Here is a 26,607-nt window from a genome sequence, read left to right as displayed (position 1 = left end):
AAAAACTGGCTTGTAAGCTTATACTTCACACATGGTTACCCATCCTCTACTCTGTCCCTCTACCTGGACTCACAGGTATCACTGGGGTCCTCTTCTGTGTCCTCTTAGGCTACAGAAAACTGAATGGAGATGCCACTGTCTTATTTCCAAGTCAATCCCAGATGTTGCTGCTCTCATCCATAGAACTGATTTCGCATCTCTGCAATGCTTTTCAATTAACATTCTTCCACCTTTTAAATGCCTGCCATTTTTCTCTCTATAAAAGGAAGCCTGCCTGTGACTGTTTCCCTACCTGTCTTCCTATTTTCATTTCTTTCTTTCCTGTTACCATTTTGCTTCTAAATTATGATGATGATACCTGTTAAAACTTCAAACACAAAGCCATGCAAAACACTGTTCCAGTCTCTCAAAAAATAATAGTAACAAAGCCTGTACTTTACAAACCTCTCATTAGACCAAGAGGGCTCTGGCTGTAGTTTAGATTGTTAGATCTCTCCAGAAAGTCCCAAGTTGTGTTATCAGGTTAGCAAAGACAACTCCAAAGATGGTTTTAAGATGTGTTTATCAATCAAGGTTCTACAGAGAAACAGAACCAAGACAGATTGATATATATATGATATAGGTACAGACCTAGAGAACATAGTGTATATGAGAGATTCATCTTAAGGAATTGGCTCATTAGCTTGTGGGGCTGGCATGTCTGAAATCTGAAGCCAGTCACCAGGCTCAGGTAACTGATGATGCAGTTCCTGAGGTAGAATTTTTCTCTAGGAAGCTTCAGTTTTTGCTTTTAAGGCCTTCAACTTCTTGAATGAGGTCCACACACATTAAGGAGGACACTCTACTTTCTTTAAAGCCATGTGATTAAAGCACATCTACTAGGGTATGATGGTAAATACAAGGGTTAATAAACCACGTCGACAAGACTAGAGCGGGCAGTTAGGAAGGAGGAGGCTTGGACAACACATTACCACTTATCGATGACAATTGAGCCTACGGCTTGATTTTAACATTACAATGGATCCATGACATAGATAAAATGATCATCATTCTAGAGCCACCTGAAAAACAATGAGAACTAGTGAGATGTTGGGTGTGTTAGGCAGAAATAAAATATACTGGTATCAATACCTTTCCTATATAACAGCAGGAAGAAATTAGTACAATGGAAAAATAAGTTAATTTGCAATAGAAACAAAAGTTGTAAAATATTTAGAAACAAAATTATCAACAATACTTTTGCAGCTTTAGAAAAAACATTAATGAATTAGCTTAACTCCAAAAACTTAGATTGGTTCAGCTATCCGCCGATTTCTATGCCACTGCTGCATTTTTTGTTCATTATAGCTTTATAATGCAGTTTATTATACGATACATTAAATATCCCTCTCATTTCTCTTCTCATATTTTGTATTCTTAAACATCCTCAGCCATTTAGTCTTACCAATGAACTTTAATATCACTTTGACAAATTTCCACATAATGGAATGATAAATTGAAACTGCCGTAATAATGTAGATGTATTTGAGAAAAGGTAACATCAATATAACATTGAGTTTTGTTATCTAGAATCACTTGCATATATCTTTTAAATATTAGGGCTGTGGCATAGAGGGGATGGGAGAAGATTATGAACTTCCTCAGTTTATATCTTTATAATCTTTCACAAGTTAGATTAAAAATACAATGTTCATTATTAAATAACTTGGGCCTCTCGGTGATTAAAACAAGAACCTTTCCAATCTCATTTTCTATTCTGTACAGAGGAGAAAATAAAATGAATTCTTAGTACTAATTCCAATAATATTGACAATTATTAACATTTACTGATCATTCACTTATTTCTCAGGCAGTATGTTGACTGAATTTACATGGATTATCTCATTATTTATAAAAATTTATACCATAAACTCCATTTTCACCTCTATCTTATGGTTTCAGGGTTCAATAAAGCAACACGTGGAAAACACTTTTAAAAGTGAAAATCAACATGGAAATATAAGAAAATATATTATTCAAACATTTGATTCCATCTCTAGTGAAACACATTTGTAGATATTTGCTTTCCTCCTTAGACTCTATATTATTACCTGTACTTTGAATACACTTTCCTTCTAGCTGACTTGAAGCTCTACTGGGTTTTTTTAAAAGATTTTAGTTTTTATTTTATTTATTTATTTAGAGAGAGTGAGCAGGGGGAGGGGCAGAAGGAGAGGGAATCTCAAGCAAACTGTGCTAAGAGCCCGGAGTCTGACTCGGGGCTCAATCTCATGACTCTGAGATCATGACCTGAGCCAAAACCAAGAGTGAGACACTCAACCGACTGAGCTACCCAGGCACCCCAAAGCTCTACTGTCAAATTGTTATTTTATATGAAAAGGCAGCAAATCCATCCAAAAAGTTTACCTGAGAGTGTGGACCTACTACATAGTTCCAAGAGATAAAGATGGAGAAGGTGGAGGGAGCAAAGGTATTATCTGACATGCTCTGTGCAGCAACATGTAGCCCTGACCAACCATGGGGATGTGTAACGTTGCCGTGCAAGTCATAGAAGGTATTATGATTGGGTGTTGGGGTGGCTCAGATGGTTAAGCATCTGTCTTCGGCTCAGGTCATGATCCCAGGGTCCTGGGTTCAAGCCCCGCATCGGGGTCCCTGCTCAGGAAGGAGTCTGCTTCTCCCTCTCCCTCTACAACTCCCTCACTGCTCGTGCTCTCTCTCTCTTTCAAATGAATAAATAAAATCTTAAAAAAAAGAAGATACTATGATTAATGTATTCTAAAAAGAATGTAGTGAGAAATGATGAAAGCTCCTATCTTAAGTGAGCAGACAAAACAATATAATAGCTTGTCTATGTAGCTACAATATTTTAAAAAGAAAAGTAGATAAAAATAATTTACATAACAAACTTGGTGAATCACTGTTATACACTTAAAACTAATGTGACATTGTCTGTCAACTATACTCAAATTTTAAAAAAAGGAAACAAAATCCATTCACATAACAATGGTGTGTCAACTATACTCAAAGAAAAAAAGGAAAAAAATCCATTCACAACACTGTGTGTCAACTATACTTGAGTTAAAGAAAATGAGGAAGAGAATCAGTCAGTAAGAGCATGTGACTCTCCATCTCAGGGTCATGAGTTTGAGCCCCACATTGGGAACATAGTTTATGTTAAAAAAAAAAAAAAAGGAGGGACGCCTGGGTGGAACAGTCGGTTAAGCAGCTGCCTTCGGCTCAGGTCATGACCCCGGGATCCTGGGATCGAGCCCCATATCGGGCTCCCTGCTCCGCGGGGAGCCTGCTTCTCCCTCTCCCTCTGCCTGCCGCTCCCTCTGCTTGTGCTCTCTCTCATGCTCTCTGACAAATAAATAAATAAAATCTTTATTTAAAATAAAAGGAAAAAGTCCCTTCACAGCTGAAGAAAATTTTTAAATGAAAATAACTAAGAAACAAATTAGCAAGGATTGGTCAGGATTCCCTTAAAAAAGAACTTCCAAACTATTCTGAATATAGAAACCAGGTATATATACTTATGATTCTAGGAGATCCAATACTGTAAAGCTAATTATATTAAATGTTCCAAAGTGATTTTACTTTTTTAAATAAAAAAGTGACATTAGTTTCATTTGAATAACAACCAAAAATGATGAAATAATTAAAGGAAGCCCTTCAAAACTTGGAGGATTTTGTCTTCAAATTTTCTTCTAAAGCTATAATACATAAAGCAATCATGGCCCCAAGAATTGATAAGAGAACAGTGTAACAGAATCAACAGTCCAAATGCTGTGGGGAAATATTATAGTTGCACAGAATAATGTTAAAACCTCATTTACTGTATACATGCAAATGCCTCCCACATAGCTGATGAACTGATTTTTAAAATCTAAAACCTTAACCTATAAGAAGGCCTACTACGTATTGTGAGCAAAGAAGAGTATGATGCAGAATCCTTTGGAGAATACATCAAACAGAATTACATTTTAATACTAAATACCATATATTATATATTGAAAGGATGAAACTGCTATGAGTTTTTAAAAGATAAGCTTCAGGAACAGCAAGAAAATAAAACTACAGTCTAATATCTCTGAAGAACATAGATGCAAAAAATCCTCAAAATATTAGCAAACTGAAGTCATCAACACATCAAAAAGATTATACACCATAGCTAAGTAGGATTTATACACGGGATGCAAGATTGGTATAACATGTGCAAATCAATTAATGTGTTACACCATACAACAGAATGAAAGCTAAATATCACAGGATCATCTCCAAAGATTCAGAAAAAGCCTTTGACAAAGTCTAACATCTGCTCATAATAAGAACTATAAACAAAATAAGCATAAAAGGAAATGTCCTCAGCATGATAAAGGCCATTTATGAAGCCCACAGCTAACATCATAATCAATGGGGAAAAATTGAAACATTTCCCTCTAAAACCCAGTATGAGACATAGATGCCCACTCTTGCCACTTATATTCAACATAGTACTGGAGGTACTAGCAAGACAAATGAGACAAGAAAGAGAAATTTTCTGGAAAGAAAGAGGTAAAATTATTTGTTTGCAGATGACATGATTCTATAGGTAGAAAACCCTAAAGTCTACACACACACACACACACACACACACACACACACACACACACACACACACAACACACACACACACACAGAATTAGAATACACAAATTCAGTAAAAGTTGCAAGATGCAAATCAACATACAAGTGTCAGTTGCATTTCTTTACATCAACAAAGATCTATCAGAAAAAGAAATCAAGAAAGCAATCCCATTTACAATAGCATCAAAAAGAAGAAAATACTTAGGAATAATTTTAACCAAAGAGGTTAAAAGTCTGTACACTGAGAACTATAAGGCACTGCTGAAAAAAACTGAAGACACAAATAAACGGAAAGATATACCATTTTCACGGATTGAAGAATATTGTTAAAATGACCATACTACTTACAAGTAACCTACAACTTCAATGCAATCCCTATCAAAATTCCAAAGGCATTTTCCCAAAGAAATAGGAAAAAAATCCTACAATTGGTATGAAACCAGAAAGGACCCCAAATAGCCAAAGCAGTCTTGAGCAAGAGTAAAGCTTGAGGCATCACACTTCCTGATTTCAAATTATATTATAAATCTATAGTAATCAAAGCAGAATAGTGCAGGCAGATAAAAAGACAAAGACCAATGCAACAAAAGAGAAAGCCCAGTATTCAACCAAAGCATACAAGGGCACCAAGAACACACAATGAAGAAAGCTCAGTCTCTTTAATTATTAGTGTAGGGAAAACTGAATATCCACTAAGAATGAAACTGGACGCTTACCTTACACTATACACAAAAATCAACTCAAAATGGATCAAAGACTTAAATCTAAGACCTGAAATTGGGTAAGACCATAAAACTAGAAAAAAATAGGAAAAAAGCTTTTTGACATTTTCCTTGGCCATGATTTTTAAGGCATGACACTAAAAGCTCAGGCAACAAAAGCAAAAATAAGTGGGACTATACTAAAAAACATCTGTACAACAAACAAAACAATCAACAAAATATAAGGGCAACCTACAGCCAGGGAGAAAATATTTACAAACCATGTATCTAAAGGGTTAATATCCAAAAATACATAACTCAATAGCAAAAACCCAAATAATCCAATTTAAAAAAGGGGCAAAGGACCCAAACAGACATTGTCCCAAAGAGCCAACAAGTACATGAAAAGATGTTCAAAATCACCAACCTTTAGGGAAATGCAAATCAAAACCATAATGAGATATCACCTCACAGCCTGTGAGGGTAACCATTGTGAAAAATATCAAAGATGGGTGTTGGCAAGGATGTGGAGAAAAGGGGAAACATTTGTACAATGTTGGATGGAATATAAATTGGTACAGGCATTATGGAAAACAGTATGGAGTTGCCTCAAATAACTGAAAATAGAATTACCATAAGATCCAATAATTCCACTTTGGGGTATATATCCAAGGGAAATGGAAATAAATACCTTGAAGAGATATCTACACTCCCATGTTCACTGCAGCATTATTTACAATAGCAAAGATATGGAAACAACTTAAATGTCCAGAGATGGATGAATGGGTAAAGAAATTATGGTATACATAGACAATGGAAAAAAAATTCACCTTAAAACAGGAGATCCTATTATTTGCAACAATATGAGTGAACCTGGAGGACATTGTGCTAAGGGAAATAAGCCAGACACATTAAGAAAAATCTTCACAGTCTCAATTACATATGAAATCTAAAAACATCATATGCGTGGAAGCAGAGAGTTAGAATGGTAGTTAGCAGGGGTGGGGAAGTGAAGAAAATGGGGAAATGTTGGTCAAAAATACAAAGTTGTGTTTATACTGGATAAATAAGTCTAGATGACTATAGTTAATAGTACTATATTGAATACTGGAAATTTGCTAAGAGAAATTTCAGGTGCTCTCACCACAAAACAATAAAAAGGTAACTATGTGAAGACATGGATATGTTATCAGCTTGACTGTATTAAGTATTTCACTATGTATATGTATATCAGGTCATCATGTTGTATGCCTTAAATATATACAATTTTATTTCAAAAGTAAAATAAAGAAAAGCTTTCATAGAAGAGTGGAGGAGGATATTTGTCATGGTACAAAGTATTATTTTAACCAAACTATGAAAATTTAAACCACAGACGTACCTCAAAAACTGAACAAATTTTCAAGAACCATAATTATCAACATGAATTAGTCAAAATACTGCATAAAACGTACAAGTTAATCAGTCACATCCCATATTGTACTACTATGATATTAAGTAAAGGATTAAATATTAAAGAATAAACCATGAAGTTTTTGATATTGATAGGTATATTTATCTGCACCGGCAAAAGGACAGTGAAATGTAACTATTTGTATTGGACAAAAGACAGCAGAAATGTAATAGAATGATTCCATCTTTAAACAAATGAAAACCACCATCTCCATCATGTGTTCATGTGTCTATACATGTTTCACTGTGTACAGAAAATGGTGCATCAGGCATTTGTTAAAAATTAAAATAAGAACAAAACCGAAGACAGCGACAAACAATAAGAGACTCTTAATCATAGGAAACAAACTGAGGGTTGCTGGAGGGGAAGTGGGTGGAAGGATGGGGTAACTGGGTGATGGGTATTGGGGAGGGCATGTGTTGTAATGAGCACTGGGTGTTTTTATAAGACTAATGAATCACAGACCTATACCCAAATAATACATTTATATTATTTATATATACATTATATGTTACAAATAATACATTATGTTAATTAATTGAACAAATAATACATTATATGTTAATTAATTGAATTTAAATTAAAAAAAATAAAGGACATATTCCCATGGGGAAAAAATTAAAATAAGAATAAAGAATGAAGGGAAAATATAAACTTTCAAAATTCACCTTTGTATAATTTCCCAATCTAGCATGACAAAATACTGCTTTGATATTTTGAAATATTAATGAAGACAATAAAATTAAACTTTATTTTTTTAAAAGATTTTATTTATTTGACAGAGAGACAGCGAGAGAGGGAACACAAGCAGGGGGAGTGGGAGAGGGAGAAGCAGGCTTCCCGCTGAGCAGGGAGCCCGATGCGGGACTCGATCCCGGGACTCCAGGATCATGACCTGAGCCGAAGGCAGACGCTTAACCGACTGAGCCACCCAGGCGCCCTTTAACTTTCGTTTTAATGGTACATCAAACACAATTAAGATTATATACACAAAAGTACATGTATTAAGTATTAATATAGTTAAAGAGGGGTAGTCAGAAAAAGTATGCAAAAGTCAGGTTTCCCGCTATAACAGTAATAATCAATTGGAAGACAATCTATTGAGAGCAAGGATAAGCATGACATATCTAGAAACAAATGATATGGAGTTATTATAGTGGTATATGAAGTACTCTCCAAAACTTTTCTAAATGTTACCAAAGGACTGAATATTGAAACCACAGATAACCTATCCTGAGTGATTACATAGAGGTCAGGCAGTGACTACTTTTATGAGCATCATCCCATTCAACCCACCAAAAAGCCCTGGCTGTTTCAGGATGTTCTTATATCTGCCTCCAGATTTGTTGTGGGGATCAAATGAGCCAATTATGTATCCAAATTATCTCAGCAAATCAAGGTATCAGAGCAATATAGGCATTTATATGGAATAATTCAATCTCATGTTAAAGGATACACATTTGCTCATAATGTTAACTTCCTATTTGAAAATTAATAGCCAATGTTATGATGTAGGAGCTTTAAGTAAATTCCTTTTTAGCCAAGATTAAGCTCCAACTTGTAAATTGTCGTATTTTTACACCAGTTTGTTCAGTGATTTTTGACTTTCATGTTGCTTCCAGGGCAAACTGCGAAGGAGCTGGTCACAAAATCACTGCAGACCTGTTTTCTTTAGAGACCAGGTGGGAAAACTGATTTTCGAATCCTGTTTCCACCACTACGAAGGTCAAGGTAGCAGCTTGCTACTCAAAGTGTGGTTCAGGGATTAGCATCACAGGCGTTCCCTGAGAACTAGTTCAAACTGAGTCTTGGGCTCATCAGTAGACAGACTTAATTAAAATCTGCATTTTTACCAACATACCCAGGCAATTCATATTCACATTAAAGTTTGAGAATCACTGATGTAGCTGATCTAAAGGTAGACTCTTCTCTTATAAACTTAGAAATATGGGGAAAATAGAACAAAAATCTTTTTTTAAAGGTTTTATTTATTGGGGCACCTGGGTGGCTCAGTCATTGGGCATCTGCCTTCGGCTCGGGTCATGATCCCAGGGTCCTGGGATTGAGTCCCTCATCGGGCTCCCAGCTCCGCAGGAAGCCTGCTTTCCCTCTCCCACTCCTCCTGCTTGTGTTCCCTCTCACGCTGTGTCTCTCTCTGTCAAATAAATACAAATCTTTAAAAATAAATAAATAAATAAAGATTTTATTTATTTTACAGAGCACAAGAAAGGGTAGGGGAAGGGTGGGGGGTACAGAGAGAGAGAGAAAATCTCAGGCAGACTCGTCACTGAGCACAAACCCCAACACAGGGCTCGATCTCATGAACCTGAGATCATGACCTGAGCCTAAATCAAGAGTCAGATGCTCAGCCACACAGGCACCGCAACAAAAACTCCTTTTGAATGTGGAGCTGAGTTCATAATAAAGTAGGGTTCCAAATCCATGAAGAGGAAATAACCAGAAGGGTAAATGAAGATGAAGACGTGAAAGGCGGGGAGGCCCAGCCACACTCAGTAACCTTAAAGCCTTAGGTTTTTACAACAGTGAGTAGGAGAGGGGTACAGCTGTAAACCTTGGCAAGGTAGGAAGTTAGAATGTAACTCCCATGAGCTAATGAGCATAAAGATTCATTCCTAATAGCACTCTTAGAAACTAGGAGTAGAAGAAAACTCACTGAATAATAAAACTCACTGCAAAAAAACCCTAGAGCAAACATATTTTGATGGTGAGATATTCATTCGTAGTATTAATAACAAGAAAATTATGAAGCAGTATTCCACATCATTATTAATCAGAGAAATGCAAATCAAGACCACAAGGGGTACCTTCTACCTCCATCTCAGTGGCAAAACTTTAAAGGACCTAAGACACCTAGTGTTGGGCTGGAAGTCAATTCCCAGCATCTCCTACACTGCTGCTGGGAGTGCGACTTAGTGGAGGTAATTTGGGAAATGATTTAGCATTACCACCTAAAGTTGAACATTTATTTAACCCGGAGCCCACCGATTTCCCTCTGAGGGAAGGTCCAAGAGAAACTTTTATTCATTAGAACAGGCAACGTGTATCAGGCTGTTCACAGCAGCACTTCTCACGATAGGAAAAACCAAGTTTATCACCTGGAGCCTCAGTAAAATAACTGGTAAATAGACCCAGCAGAATGTTCCATAGTCGTCAACTGGAATAAACCACAGCAGCACACAAAAATGAGGATAAAACTTCTAACAAAGTGAAAAAACTGAAGCGCCAAATAAGATTACACACAGCAAGAGACAAGGAGGCGAGGGAGTGCTGAACAGAAATCAGGGTGCTGATTACCCCTACTGGAGGGGGGCCATGGAGTTAGATGCAGGTTAGTATCAATGCTGTCGCTCTGATTTTCAGCAACAGACTTGTTTCTTACATCATTACAAATAAGTAAATAAAAGCAGGACAGGCATGGATGAATATTGAGAGCATGTCACAGAGGAAGAATTATGACAAATTTAATTCTTTGCATCCAAGGTGCACTTAACACTATTACTTTTTACTTAAAATAATAAAGATTATTAACATTTAACAAATTCTTATTTAAAGGTCAGTCAGTGTTAACTGCTGTTATGGGGCTTAGCTCATTTAATCCTCACTATAAATGTCTCACATGCATGACATTAAATCTTGCACACAAAATGGTAACTATGTGAGGGAATGGACATGTCAATTTGCCAGACAGTGGTATTCACCTCACAATGTGTATGCCACGATGGATTCCTTAAATACACACTATTTTATTTGCCAAACATATCTCAGTAAAGCTGGAAGAAATGAAAAAAGAACGGTCCAATGAGGAAATGTGAGAATATAGGATATTCTTTAGAAAATGGACCAAAAGCATAAAATTTAAAATATCGATAGAGTCCTCACATAGAAATAAGTAGAAAGCAGAAAAAAAGAAACAAAAGTGCAGCAGAAAGACAAAATGCAAACTGCTAGTACATATTAAGAAAATTTTGTAATCTACAATTAGAACACAAAACTTTATTATACAGTATAAAGGGTTTAAATAATAGACACATAGGTATGCTCTCAAATATGAAGTTGATATTTTAGAGATACTAAACTTTCTCAATCTCATTTGTATTTTTGAGGTAACCAGATTAAAATACCCATGGGTACGGGGCGCCTGGGTGGCTCAGTCGTTAAGCGTCTGCCTTCCGCTTGGGTCATGATCCCAGGGTCCTGGGATCGAGCCCCGCATCGGGCTCCCTGCTCTGCGGGAAGCCTGCTTCCCTCTCCCACTCCCCCTGCTTGTGTTCCCTCTCTCGCTGTGTCTCTCTCTGTCAAATAAATAAATAAAAATCTTTAAAAATAATAATAAAATGAAATAAAAAAACCCATGGGTAGTTTTTGGTGACTTGACAAACAGTTGTGAAAATTCCACCGTAAAAAATGATTAGTGAGAGGGGCGCCAGGGTGGCTTAGTGGGTTAAGCATCCGACTCTTGATTTCAGCTCAGGTCATGATCTCAGGGCTGTGGGATGGAGCCCTGTGTCGGGCTCACACTCTGTGCGGCGTCTGCCACCCCGGTCTCATATACACGCACGAGTACTCTCTCCAAAAGAAATAAATAAGATTTTTAAATATAAATACATATATTTTAGTGAGAATTAACTACTTAAGCAAAATCCTGAAGGTCGGCTACAATAACAAAGTAGCACAAGCTTGCCTGGCTTTAAACAACAGAAATTTATTCTTGCACGGTTCTGGATGCCACAAACTCCAAGCCAAGATGTTGGAAAGGCCAAACTCCCTCTGAAGACTTTCTAGGAAAGTCTTCTACCCAATTCTGGTGGCCCAGAAACTCCTTGTCTTCTGCCTTGATCTCCCCTCTGCGTCTGTGTCAAACATTTCCCTTCTTGTAAGGACACCCATCAGATTGGATAAAGGGCCCACCTTACTCCAGTATGACCTCATCTTAGCTAATTATATCTACAATGACCAAATTTCCAAATAAGGGCACATTCTGAGATACTGGGGTAAAACGGATTCAACATCTCTTTTTTTAAGATTTTACTTATTTGGCAGAGAGAGCGAGCAAGCGGAGCACGAGAGCACAAGCAGGGGGAGCTGCAGAGCGAGAGGGAGAAGCAGGCTCCCCACTAAGCAGGGAGCCCGATGTGGGACTTGGTTCCAGGACCCGGGGATCATGACCTGAGCCGAAGGCAGATGCTTCCCTGACCGAGCCACCCAGGCATCCCCTCAACATCTTTTTTAAGGACAAATTTAATTCATAACAGCCGGTGAGGGTAACGAAAAGGCAGTATCAAGTTATAGAAATTCAAACAATGTGGTATAGGCTTAAAAAACTAAAAGAATTGAGGAAATAAAATGACCTTCTTAAAATTCTGTTATATACATTGGCTCTTTTTGGGAAAATAGTTTTTTTTAAGGGAAATTTTATCACTTAATGAATCCCATTTGGGTTTGACATGAATTTTAAAACCTAAAGCAATAAAGTATATGATGACCTAGAGGGATGCCTATGAAAATATATCCAAGGAGAAAACCAATTTCCAGGGAAATGTGTAGGATAGTATTACTACAGGTTTTATAAGATGATTCTGTTCTTGTAAAATGAATAAAAAACAAGGAAATATAGAGTGCCTATGTCTGTATGTTATTGTCTGTTTTTGTGCATAGAGGGAGACGGAGCACAAGTTTAATATAAATAATGGAAAAGGTATGGAATGAATTAATTTTTGGTATGTTATTAAATTTGTCAATTTATATCCATCAGTTGTTTCCTTAGGTAAACTAACAAAGGACAACTTTTAATATTAACAATATTGACAAAGAACATTCATATTTTTAAAAATGAATGAAAACACCATCACTCTCTTGGTTTTGTGTGCTTAAACACATCATTTATCCTCTCTGAGCACACACTTCCCATCTAGAATGAAGAATGAAATAACTGCTTTTGATAACAATGATTAACTGCAATATTAAGAATGATTTACAGGGCGCCTGGGTGGCTCAGTTGGTTGGGCGACTGCCTTCGGCTCGGGTGATGATCCTGGAGTCCCGGGATCGAGTCCCACATCGGGCTCCCTGCTCGGCGGGGAGTCTGCTTCTCCCTCTGACCCTCTTCCCTCTCATGCTCTCTATCTCTCATTCTCTCTCTCTCAAATAAATAAATAAAATCTAAAAAAAAAAAAAAAAGAATGATTTACAAAATCATTAACATTCACTGGAGGTCTGCTCCCAGGTCAGGAAGTGTGGAAATGCCTTTGATAATACTATCTCTTAACAGACCTATGAGTCAGATACCACAGTTAATTCTATGCCATAGGACTGATGTTCATTTTTTTTTAAAGATTTATTTATTTGAGAGAGAGAGGGAGGGAGAGTGAGAAGAAGTGTGGAGAGGGGCAGAGGGAGAGGGAGAATCTCCATCAGGCTCCCCACTGAGCACTGAGCCCAAAGCAGGGCTCAATCTCACGACCCTGAAATCATGACCTGAACCAAAATCAAGAGTCAGATGATTAACCAACTGAGCCACCCAGCCGCCCCTGGATGTTCAGTTTTAATCATGATTCAACATACGGAAAATACTTCTGTAAGTTTAAAAGCTACTCAGGAGCCTAAAAGATGATGTTATCTTGACAACTGATCCCATGCATAAAACCTCTAAAAATTAACACGTAACTGTCTTATTTAGTGTCTACATGCCCACTCATCAGTATTATGAGTACTTTGTGCAATCTTTCTCACTAAGTTTACTTCTATTGTTAAAGACTATTCCTTATTTTTTTTCACCCAGCAATTTAACGAGCACCTACCATGTGCTATGAGTTACTGCTGGCATAGTTATTATCTGTAAACAAAATAAAAAATAATACCTCTTTATTGGACTTTTGGCTCTATGTTGTGTACAGGGAGGATACAATAAGGAAAGAAGAAAACCAAATAAATAAACAATAAAATTAGATTAGAACATGTTAAGTATGCCAAAAAGAATAAAGAGTCAATTAGAATAAAGAGAATAAGATTGGTGCAAGGATGGTGGGCAAACCGGTTGTTCTTCAAAGGCACCATCAGAATGGGTATATTTGAGGAACAACTTGAAGAGTTGATGAAGAGAATGATGAAATTCTCAACACAAAATTGATTCTTAAAACTTTGCTCTGTATATTAGCTACTTAGGAAAATATCAAGTCTGACTGCATTTGAAAAAATACACTAATGAGGGGCACCAGAGTGGCTCAGTCGTTAAGCGTCTGCCTTCGGCTCAGGTCATGATCCCAGGGTCCTGCGATCGAGCCCCGCATCTGGCTCCCTGCTCAGTGCGAAGTCTGCTTCTCCCTCTCTCACTCCCCCTGCTTGTGTTCCCTCTCAGTCTCTCTCTGTCAAATACATAAAATCTTTAAAAAAAATACACTAATGAATGCGTTAGAAAGCTATATTCTAAAAGATGATGTGTATATATATATATATATATTTTATTTTTTTATTTTCAAAAAAAGTATTTTTAAAGTTCTTTTATTTATTTGAGGAGAGAGAGAAAGAGATCACAGGTGGGGGGGAGAGGCAGAGGGAGAGGGAGAAGCAGACTCCCCGCTGAGCAGGGAAGCAGACCTGGGGTTCGATTCCAGGACCCTGAGATCATGACTTGAGCCGAAGGCAGATGCTTAACTGATTGAACCACCCAGGCACCCCCCCCCAATTTTTTAAATAAGCAGTGTGCCCAGCGTGGGGCTTGAACTCATGACTCTGAGATTCAGAGTCATATGCTCTACTGACTAGGCCGGCAGAGCACCCCTGTATATATTTTAAAGGCATTTAATACATTTTATATACATATATTCTTACCTTTTTTTGATTTACAGATACACGTGGGGATCTGAAGAAATCTATGATCGATGTTTTCCAAAAATGTATTTATGATAATACACATCAATTTATTTTTTAGAGGGTTCATGAGCCTAATAAGGCACATCCATTAACGCTCTAATGTTCGTGCATGATGTGTAAAATTTGCCCACCTAGACAATGGGAAATGATGCTTAATTTTCATTTAGCTACAAACACATGAATATTTTTTATGTTCTAAATAGCATGTGAAAATCGAACCTCCAAAACTCTAAACAGTGTTGAACAATAACATTAGTAAGCTGACCACTAAGAAAGAAGAATCGCTGCTTTCACTACATACCAACACTTTCTAAAGATAATCTAATTCAGAACTAATTCACAATAGCAAGAAATCACTCACCAATACACATGTGAAGACTTATATGAAGGAAGTAACAAAACTTCTCTAAGGGATTTAAAAGGACAGCTTCGGAGGACACGCCACGGACAGACACAAACGTAGAAAGACAGTTGTTATCAAATGTTTTCTCAAAAGTACTCATATTACAGCAAATAAACTAAAAAGCCACATGTTATTAGAAATTTGGAAAAATGAGGTTAAATTTTAGCTGTAGGCCTTTAGTAGGTGAGATTATACAAAGAAACTCTCAAAAAAGAAGGGTAATGAGGGATACTTCTGATTGCGGATATTAAATGGTTCATTAATTAAAATAGTGTAGTATTGGAACATTACTTTGAAAAGATAACACTACAGCAAAACTGATTACTTAATAGTGCTGGGCCAATCTGGCATTTGGAAAGTGTGAGGCAGGCTGGGGAAATGAATGAAAACTTCATTACATACAATGCAAATATATACAATCAAAAAGTATACAGTATGTCCAATTGCTTTGTATAATGAGTATACCTCAATAAAGTGGGGAAAAAGAAGTAAAAAGAGCAAGCTTTCCTTGGTTGCATTTAAATTGACCAAATATCTTTAAAAACATTAGCATCAGCCATTCACTTGTTTCGTGACTTCACACAAGTCATCAATCTTCTCTAAGACTCAAATTTCCCATTCTAAAGTAAAGGACACTGACTATCAAAGTAATAATAAAATTAACAACAGGAGCAATCATAATGAAGTTAGGAACATTCACGGAATGCTTACTCCAGTGTCGGAGGCTGAAAATGCCCTTATGGGAAGAACCTCTTTTTACACTCACAAACACTGGAGGCCATAGATGGTACTATTCATTCTATGCTGCAGGACTGCCAATAAGATTAAGTGAGGCAAGATCTGGGGAAATAATACATATGTGCACCAAAAAGTGACTTAGAAACTTTAGTAATTATAGTCTTAGTAACTTTTGATTCTGCCCTCCGAAAGGAACATATAGCAGGTCCATTTAGAAACTACATGCCTAGCCACCGGGATGGAAGCATTGTAATTCTTACTCTTTCTTCTTTCCTTCCTTCATTCAGCAAAGATTTATTAACTGCCTACTATGTGTGAGGCACTGTTGTTGATGTGTGGGATAAATCACTGAAGAAAATGGAGATCTCCACAGTTGTGAAATGGGAAGATAAAGACAAGGAAGCAAGGTGACCAATTCATCTCCGTTTGCCTGGGACTTTCCCACACCCTGGGAACCTCCCCAAGTCCCAGGCGAACTGGGACAGCTGTGCACTCGAGAGAAGACAGAGTGAGCAAATGATACACCATGCTAAAATGTGACAAGTGGCATAAAATCAGAAAAATGTGGGGCAGGGTAAGGGGCATGGGACAGCCAAGGACAGAGACCAGGATGCTGAATTAAATAAGAGGTCAGCGCAGGCCTGTTGGAGGTGGTGACACTTGGGCAGAGATTTGCAGGCGTTGAAGGAGTCAACCCACCGATATGGATGTTGAGGATGAGAATTCAGGCAGAAGGAACAGACAGTGAGTGCAAAGGCCTGAGGTTGACTCTGCTGGGACCATCTGAGGAGAGTCCAGAGCAGCTAGAAGTCTAAAGAACTCATGTCATGAGTTTGGGTTCAGATATCCGACTGCAAACCTGGAGAAGTTAGCAAAACTCACATACAGCTCAATGGAGGGGATAGATTCCACAGCCGAGTTCCAGCAGAGTGTGAGGAGCCTTAAGGCAATTCAGTGCTATTATTCGTCTTGGTTTTATGGCTGCCTGTTGAGACAATGCAAGAGGAAAGACAGCAGAACATAGTTTTCAAAAATTAGGGGCACCTGGGTGGCTTAGTCAGTTAAACGCCCTACGCTTGATCTCAGCTCAGGTCTTGATCTCAGGGTCAGGAGTTCAAGCCGAGCAATGGGTTCCACAATGGGCATGGAGCTTACTTAAAAAAGTTGGAGTGCCTGGGTGGCTAGGTTGGTTGAGTGTCCAATTCTTGGTTTTGGCTGGAGTTGTGATATGGGGTCCTGAGATCAAGCACCCCACCCCCGCCCTGCCAGGCTCCGGGCTCAGCAGGAAGTCTGCTTGAGATTCTAGCCCTTTCCCTCTCCCCTTTCCCCCACACTTGCTCTAAAATAAAAAAAAAAAAAATCTTTTAAAAATTTAAAAAGTTTAAAAAATTTAAATGGGGCATCTGGCTGGCTCAGTTGGTGGAGCGGCCAACTTGTGATCTCAGGGAAATGGGAAGAGGAAGAGATCCTTTACAATGTTATTGGGGTATTTTTTAAGAGAGAAGATGCTTCGGAATAAATTATCTTAATGTGAAAAACAACTCCTCACTATGGTTTAACAGGTGTTCATTTAAGTATAAATACACTGTTAAATTTATGAATGAGGCAGTTAATGGTTTAAAAATTGGATATGAATTGGAGAACTTTCAGGAAGACATTGATTTTTCATTTTTCATTGTATATCGTTCCCCCATGTTATGCATGAGGTTGAAAAATGTTATGTTTATTATTAATAGAAAACAAATTATATTTAAAACATGCAAACATACTCAGGGTACTCTTGTTATGAGATGCATTCATGAGTGATCTAACAGGTAAAGGCTCCTAGTTTTCCCATCTTGAGGAATAGTTTCTGCTTTTCTGACCTTTAACAATCGTGAATCACAGAACGTAATGCATACTTACGTGGCTGCTGGAATACATACAGCATGTGGTTCACCATATTAACTCATTACAAGATACCTGAGCTGTGGACACTTTTAATTCCATACCTCAGATTGTCATGAGAATTCAACAAATTGGTGTACATAGAAATGCTTGGAGAGACTCAAGAGCCACAGTGAAATGAGGGACTATATTTCCACAATATTATTTACATACTTGACAAAATAAATTCTTCCAATGTTCCTTTCGTAATTAGAATCCATATGCCCACCTACCAGCATGTAAGTACTTTGATAGTAATAGCCTATACCCTTACATTAACACTTGCACTTCAACTATCAGTTTGCTGCATATGTATGTTGGGCTCATGTTTTGGTAGTTTAAAAGAAAGGGGAGGCGCCTGGGTGGCTCAGTTGGTTAAGCGACTGCCTTCGGCTCAGGTCATGATCCTGGAGTCCCGGGATCGAGTCCCATATCGGGCTCCCTGCTTGGCAGGGAGTCTGCTTCTCCCTCTAACCCTCTTCCCTCTCGTGCTATCTCTCATTCTCTCTCTCTCAAATAAATAAATAAAAATCTTAAAAAAAAATAAATAAAAATAAATAAAAGAAAGGGGAGAATGACATCAAAAATCTTGGAGTGTATTTATATATGTATATATATACACACACACACTATATATATATATATAGAGAGAGAGAGAGAGAGAGAGAAAGGTTTTCAGAACAATAAACAAACACTCAATAGCTTCCATGTACTGCCAAGATAATCAACTAGAACATACAATGGCAAAACACCCCACAGACCAAAGAAAGTAAAAAAGTAAATTACCAGGGGCTCCTGGGTGGCTCAGTCATTAAGTGTCTGCCTTCAGCTCAGGTCATGATCCCAGGGTCCGGGGATCAGGCCCCACATCAGGCTCTCTGCTCGGCGGGAAGCCTGCTTCTCCCTCTCCCACTCCCCCTGCTTGTGTTCCCTCTCTTGCTGTCTCTCTGTCAAATAAATAAATAAACAAAAATCTTAAAAAAAAAGTAAATTACCAAAGAATAAAATTATCAAAAATAACTCAGGGCCCATATTATGTAAATTAAAACTTTATACCAAATATACATAGCAATATTCAGGTATGGAAAGATTTGATGCTGCCAAAAATGTTCATTTTCCTGAAAATGTTTTACAATTTTAGGTCAAGGATATAGGGGGAGGAAAAAAATCAGTTCAACTCTCTTGGTATTTGGCAAAGTGTTATTCCAGGTTAAGAGTAAATACAAGTTGGTGAGATTACCCAGGCTGACCTCAAAACTTAAATAAAATGTAAAAATTTCTATACCATCACGAAGTGATAAGTCACTTTGTCATAATGGCAAAGATAATTTAAAAGGATAGATCAAAGGACCAAATTTATAAGAAAAATTCTGTTGGGAAAATTTTATATAGGAGGATTTAACACCGTTAAACATTAGTTTACAATATAGGAACAAAATTTGACCTGGAAGAATATAATGAGTAAAGTCTTTGAGCAGAAAGACTATTTTCTGACGAATATATATACTGTAATTTTGTTTCTCTCAGGTGAGCAAAAATGAAAACAAATTCACTGTAGGTCTGCATAAGAGTACAATATATGAAATGCAAGGTTGATGAAGGGTATGGGTGAGCTTGAACAAGTACGAGCATGTGGACACTGCTCAGGATGGGTACTTGTGAGTGAGGCTGGGCTGTGAACGGAGGACAATGGTGACTGAAATCATCACTTTCTGTGTATCTATTTTCATAACAACAATTATACTTTCCTTTTATCAAAAAACATTTAAATGAGAAGATATAGTCAAAAATTGAAAAAAATACTTGGATAGGGTATTTTTTTGTGACATTACCAAATGGTATTTAATCAAACCAACATCAAGTACAACTCTTATTGAGATAGGAATCAACAATATCTATTATAGTAATAACAATAGCAGCAGACTACAATTATATATTGTTTCTAGAAGGTCAAACACTCCGCTCTGTGTACTTACATGTGTTTTCCAATTTTTTATTCACAAAAGTGATAAGAAATAGTTAGCACAGGTGTTACCACACCAGAGAGGTCATGCACAGAGAAGATGAGGTAGCTGATAGGACAAATACTTATCATGAAAAAAAAACACAAATAAATTCAAAGACTTATTAAGATAATGGCTTAAATTCTAAGAATGCTCATCAATGGATAACATATATTTGTCTCCTCCTTGGAACCCAAATGCTCACTGAGCAGGAACTGGACATTAGGTTTCACTCTAATAAATAATTAAATATCTTCGCATATAGGTGTAAATTTTTCGTACATAATAAGAACCCTTGAAAAAGTCTATATTTTTCGACTACAAGCACAACAGCAAAAGACCTAACCTAATGTATACACCAACATGTTTATCTATGTGCCAGATCTCAGACACAGTATTGAACAAGACATTGCTGTTTGACTTCCATAATGACAAAAAAACCCCCAAAACACAGCACTTACAAGATAAACTGGGATTTGACATTTCTAAATATCACAATGCATCAAACAGATATTTTAATACTCTCTATAAAAACCTAGAGAAATGGAGAAAGTTAGGTTAATGTTCAATTCTAGGAATAATAGGTAAGGTTAACACACACTCCTGTAAAACTGAGAGCAATGCAGGAGTTTCAATTCTGGGATGGCAGCATGAGGAGCTTTATAAGCTCACTAGCCAGAGAAAGAAGCATCAGTGGCAAAACTATTTTATTTATTTTTTAATTTTACTTGTTTGTCAGAGAGAGAAAGAGAGAGAGAGAGAGAGAGCACGGCAGGGGGAGCGGTAGGGAGAGGGAGAAGCAGGCTCTCCGCTGAGCAGAGCAGGGAGCCCGAGGCGGGGCTCGATCCCAGGACCCCGAGATCATGACCTGAGCCCAAGGCAGACGCTTATCCAACTGAGCCACCCAGGTATCCCAGCAAAAACTATTTTAAAAATGTCTCTGGAAATTGTCCTAACTGCATTCATCAAATAAAGACATATTTATTCAAGTTAAATTTACTACAATGTAGGAAGAATGGCAAGAGCCTATGCCACTTGAGCCACAACGCACTTGCTCACTCTTTCCCATCTAGGGTTGATGGAACCTCAGTTCCCACTGACTGTGACTAAGATAGACTCTCTCCTCTCAGATGACCATCAAGTAATAAGATATTTATTTTTTTAAGATTTTATTTATTCATTTGAGAGAGTGAGAGAGAACACAGATGGAAAGGGAGAAGCTGACTCCCTGCTGAGCAGAGAGCCCCACATGGGGTTTGATCCCAGGACCCTGAGATCATAACCTGAGCCTAAGGAAGACGCTTAACCCACTGAGCCACCCAGGCATCCCAAGTAATAAGATGCTTAATTGCCTGCGCTTGTCATCCATTCACATTCCACGTTGAAGAGGTCAGAGTCTTCAAAAGTGAAGATACGGGTTAGAGGCTCCATTCCCTTGACCATCCCACACTCATATGATGTAGATTCTACTCTAGGTACAGCTGTAACGAAGAGGAAAATTACCCAGAGCAGGCCCAGGCTGCTGGGTAGAATGTCTCCACCCTTCTTTAGGGCACTCTCAGAGGGCTAGTTGACCCCAAAGGTGGCCCATTTCAGTTCACATAATATGCATATTTTTCTAGGAGACATTTTGTTCCCATAGTCTCCTGAGAATACCTTCTTAAAATTTTGAGCATACAGTCTAAGACTGTGTGTAGGTTTTTGAAGAGCTTCCACCCATGATGAACAGGGACTCATTTGCCCACCTTAGGTGTTCCCTCCCTGTGTGGGTGGCACAAAGACAAACAAAGGGTGGGTGTCTCTCCAAAGGAGAGACCAATCTGATGCCTGCCTGTCCGCTCTCCCGGAGGAGACGTGGGTGCCTCTTAGCTGTAGCCAGTCCGTAGAAGTCCCAGACTGGTGCCCCAAAAGGCTCGCCCTAGACTCTATGAGGTCACCACAGAAACAGGTTGGAGCCCACTCAGACTCCATAGTCTCAAGACCGTGGAGCCACAAACACAAAGAGGCCATTCATTTACTCACTCATTCACACCGAAGTTATTACAGGAACTGCCCCCCCCCGCCTCCACCACACACACCGGAGGTCTCTGACCTGTGGAATTCCTTTTGGAAATTGCTGGAAGGTGATCAAGCTTCCCTTCCGCTCAGTTGGAGCGGGGCCAGACTACAGGTTATATTCCTGGGAGGCTTACTGAGTCCTGGCAAGCTGCCAGGAGAGTTGGTCTACTTTTTGGAGCCCGGCTGGGGCAAGACTGCCCGGAGGGTTACAACTCCAGAGTGAAGGAGGCCCTGGAATACTGTCGAGTGGTGTGCCGCCTCAGTTCGATCCTGAGTTCCTTCCTGCTCCAGTGCAGTTGAGGCACCACGCGGTGGCTCAAGGGGCCAGAACGATTGGAATCTCGCTGGAGCCTCCAGAAATGTTGCGGAAAAATAAGCAGACCGGCGAGAGACCAAGTGACACTCAGAGAAGTAGGAGAACTCAGATTTATTTCCCCCCCCTGCCGGGGACCCAGATGAGCTCATGCTTGAAGTTCTGGGCCCCAGGCAACAGGGTTATTGGGCTTTTATAGGGGCCTGCAGGCAGTCAGGTCCCAAGGGCTATGCTGACTGCTGGTAGGTGGTTTAAACTAGGGGGGGCGGCACTGCTTTAGGCGGGACAGTAGTGCAGGGAGCCTGTGGCCGGAAGCCTGTTTACCGAAGCTGAAGCGGCTGGTTATCTCTTGCTCCCAGGAGGCCTTCTGGTTATCTCTAGCTTATTGTTAGTAACTTTACATCTTCTGGGGCCTCCTGGCCTGGGCCCGCTCTGGGTAATTTTCCTCTTCAGTATGAGAATATTGGGGCCCTAAACTGTCCATGCCCTAGCTTCTTCCTTGGGGTACTTTCCAAATGGAAGGGGTATGCTGAAAAAAAGAGTTTAACACCTGCCTAGTCTCCACATTACTGGCTCAGGCACTACGCAGAGAGGCAGTCTATAAGAAAAGAGAAATCCAAAGCTCTTCCTATAGGAACGGATTCTTTTTTAAAACTGGAGTGTGAGGAAATTAAAGACTAAAGATGCTATTGAAAACAATTGCGATTTTGGTATTAAGAAAAAAGGAGGCAAAAAGTTCCTCTTAATTAAGAGCAACAAAATAAACCATAGACCAACTACTTTAAGAAAGAGAACGAAGCCAAAGGGACAGGTAAGAAAAGCCCTCTTGGCATCAGAACAAACCTCAAAGAAAGGCCTCAAAAATTATCCCTGCCTGAATTTAACTGGGTCAGCCTTTAGAGCATTTTATACCCAGGGGCATTGTTAAAAATAATAGTGCAATCGGCGGGCAATTAGTGAAGCCTAACGAATGGGTGTGATACCAAATGAGGCAGAGAGCTTAACAGAGAAATCTGGGAAAGAGAAAAACTATGAGAGCCTAGCTAAAACCACTATTATTCCAAAGTAACTTTGGGCAGTCCCAAATCTTCACCCTTTGCGAAGCAACATCAACGGCTTTACATTGAAGGGGAAATGTAATTCACTGAGACAGATCAGCCAGGTCACTAAGAAGATTCAAAAAAAAAAAAAAAAAAAGGCAAACAACAAAAACAAGACGTGGGTGTGGAAATCCAGAGTTCAGTTTTTCACAAAAAAATTACAAAACATACAAAGAAATAAGAAAGAAGGACAGCTACACAAGAATGAAAAACAACAAACTGTTGGTGAGAGAGTCCATAGAGTGCATTTAAAAGACAAGGACTTTAAGGAACACATTATAAATATGTTCAAAGCAATAATAACAACCAGACTTAATGAGGTAAAGGAAGCTATAATGGTGATGTCCCACTGAATACAGCAAACAAAGAGAAATTGTTTCTTAAAAAAGCCAAATAGAAAGAATTGAAAATTATAATAACTGAAGTGAAAATTTCACCACAGGGAATTAACAATAGAGTTGAAGTGGCAGAAAAAAAGAACAAGCTAACATGAAGAAAGTTGGGTAGGGACTATCCAACCTCTCAAACAAAACAAACAAAAAGAAAGAAACTAACAGAGTCTCAGCAATGCTGGACACCATTAATACCATCAACACAGGTGTACTGGGGATAGAAGAGGAGGAAAGAAAAGAGCAGAGAAAATATTCAAAGAAGTAACAGCTATAAGTTTTTCTACAAATTTGATGAAAAATGTAAATTTAAACATCAAAAAAAACCTTAAATGGACTCTAGGTAATATATGTACAAAGAGACACTTATCCAGTCATCATTGTAAAAATACTGAAATACAATTACTAAGACAAAAGCATGAGGCCAGCAAGAGAAAAACAATGGGTCAAGGGTAAAAGAACGCCACTAAGAATAATGGCTGACTTCTCAGCAGAAACAATGGAAACTAGAAGGCACTGGATGACATGTTAAATCACTGAAAGAAAAAGTTAACTCCTTATTGAAAATTTTATATCCAGAAAAACTATCTTTCAAAAAACATGAAGGCAAAATAGTCATTCCCCGATACACAGAAACTGAATGCTGCTAATGATCCCACCTTAGAAATACTAAAGGAAGCTTTTCAACCTGAAATAAAGTGATTCAAAATGCTAATTCAAATCCACATTAAAAAAAAACTGATCAAAGTATTTAATTATAAAAGATACTATAAATACATGTCTTCTCCCTCTGATTTAAAAAGAACTGTATAAAATATATATACTGATGCCTGTCAATTATCAGTAAAACTGAATAAACACTATCCATTCTATTTTAGGGCATATAAAATATATAAAAGCAATATATTTGAAAGTAACAGCAAAAAAGAGGTTGAATGCAGGAACACCTGGGTGGCTCAGTTGGTTAGGCATCTGCCTTTGGCTACGGTCATGATCCCAGGGTCCTGGGATCGAGTCCCACATTGGGCTCCCTGCTCAGCAGAGAGCCTGCTTCTCCCTCTCCTCCCTGCTCTTGCTCTCTGTGTCTCTGTCTCTCTCTCTCAAATAAGTGAATAAAATCTTTAATAAAAAAAAACCTTCTCAACTAATGACACTGCAAAAATTAGTTATCTGTATGGGCAAAAAAATGAACCTCTACCTTTACCTCATGTCATACTCAAAGTGAACTCAAAATGGGTCATGGTACTAACTGCAAGAAGAAACATTATTAAATTTATATTAAAAATATAAAATAAAATCATTGAGACATTAAGTCAAATATTCATTAAACAGCACACCGAAGCACAAAAAAATAAAGGAACTGTTTAATGAAATGGACTTCTTCAGGACAAAAAATTTGCTATTCAAAAGACATAGTTAACAAAAATACATGTGACAAACTGGGAGAAAATTGTACCAAAACACATGTACAACCAGATGACTGTATCCAGAATGCACAAAGAACTTATACAACTCAGTAAGACAAACAGCCCAATAAATAAGAAAAATCTGCAGACACTTAACAAAAGATATACGTGTGATCCATAACTTATAAAAAGATGTTCAACATTAATAGTCATCAGATAAATTTAAGTTAAAACAAAAATTTAATACCAATGCACACACACTAGCAATGGTAAAATTTAAAAAGACTGACAGAGAAAGACAAATACTGTATGATTTCACTTATATATGGGATCTAAAAAACAAAACCAATGATCAAAGAATAGAAACAGACTCATAAATACAGAAAACAAACTGGTGTTTGCCAGATGAGAGGACAGTGGAGGGGGTGGGCAAAATAGGAGGAGATTAGGAAGTAAAACTTCAGTTATAAAATTAATAAGTCACAAAGATGCAAAGTACAGCATAGGGAACACAGTCAATACTATGCCAATAACACTGTACAGGGACAGAGGGTTAACGACGCTAACTGTGGTGAGCATTAAGTCATGTACAGAATTGTCAAATCAATGGTGTACACCTGAAACTCATATTAACATTATAGCTCAGTAATACTTCAATAATGTAAAAACAAAAAATAAAAATAAAAAGACTGAAATTGCCAACTGTTGAGTCTCGGGGGAAAGTAAAGATTCTCTCTCTCCCTCTCCCTCTCCTGCAAGCTCTCGCTCTTAAAAAAAATTATGAATAAAAGCATCAACAAATATTAAACTCTAGTTAAAAATGATAGGTAAGGGTCACCTGGGTGGCTCAGTCAGTTAAGCATCTGCCGTTGGCTCAGGTCATGATTTCAGGGACCTGGGATCGAGCCCTGAGCATCGGGCTCCCAGCTCAGCAGGGAGTATGCTTCTCACGCTCTCTTTCTCCCCCCTCCCTATCAACTCATTTTCTCTCTCTCTCAAATAAATAAAATCTTTTTAAAAAAAGATAGGTAAAAATGACAAAATTTTCTTTTCTACCAATAAACTTCAGTGAATGGGATATAAAAATTCAAGAGAAAATTACATATGTTTTAAACTTCAGGGGTGGCTTTCAGATTTTCTTAATGTGACCCCCCCCAACATACACACAAAATGTGTTTTCCATATATGCATGTGTGTATGTATGTGTGTTTGTGTGTTTATGTGTTAGGAGGGGCAGTGATGTGAAAAAGCTCAAGTTCTAAAACACACCTAAAGAAAATCTTCAGAAGAGATGGTTTGTGTAAAGATGGTACTTTTTAATATTCTATTTTACTGATTTTTTCTAGTTAGGCTGGACAGCATTGTGCTTCTCAAAAAAAAAAAATCAATATAGAAAATGAATACCAAAAAACCCAAAGATAGTATTATTTTTTTTCAAAGATACTATTATTATAATCAACACAGAGAATCCAATGAAAACTTTTGAAAAATGATACAGAAATTGAGAAAATTGTAAGGAGCTTAATAACACACACACACAAGATATTAAAATTCATTGTCTAGGGCGCCTGGGTGGCTCAGATGGTTAAGCATCTGCC

At 38.0% G+C, this 26,607-nt stretch overlaps 1 long non-coding RNA gene across 1 annotated transcript; it reads right to left on the bottom strand.

Annotated features, from left to right (window-relative positions):
- Nucleotides 1–490: 490 nt before the first annotated feature.
- On the bottom strand, nt 491–22,268 carry LOC114224607 (uncharacterized). Its single transcript, XR_003612417.2, has 5 exons — nt 21,836–22,268; nt 18,527–18,687; nt 16,701–16,799; nt 972–1,061; nt 491–576 (listed from the first exon to the last, which is right to left on the bottom strand). It is a non-coding gene; the product is annotated as an uncharacterized LOC114224607 (long non-coding RNA).
- Nucleotides 22,269–26,607: the final 4,339 nt, after the last annotated feature.

The sequence above is a fragment of the Eumetopias jubatus genome, unplaced genomic scaffold, assembly GCF_037043125.1.
Source record: "Eumetopias jubatus isolate StellerSeaLion01/CBP00866 unplaced genomic scaffold, mEumJub1_p1.0 scaffold_11, whole genome shotgun sequence".
NCBI lineage: Eukaryota > Metazoa > Chordata > Mammalia > Carnivora > Otariidae > Eumetopias > Eumetopias jubatus.
Note: the sequence above shows the minus strand (reverse complement) of the source record. Positions and strands in the feature narration are given on the sequence as shown.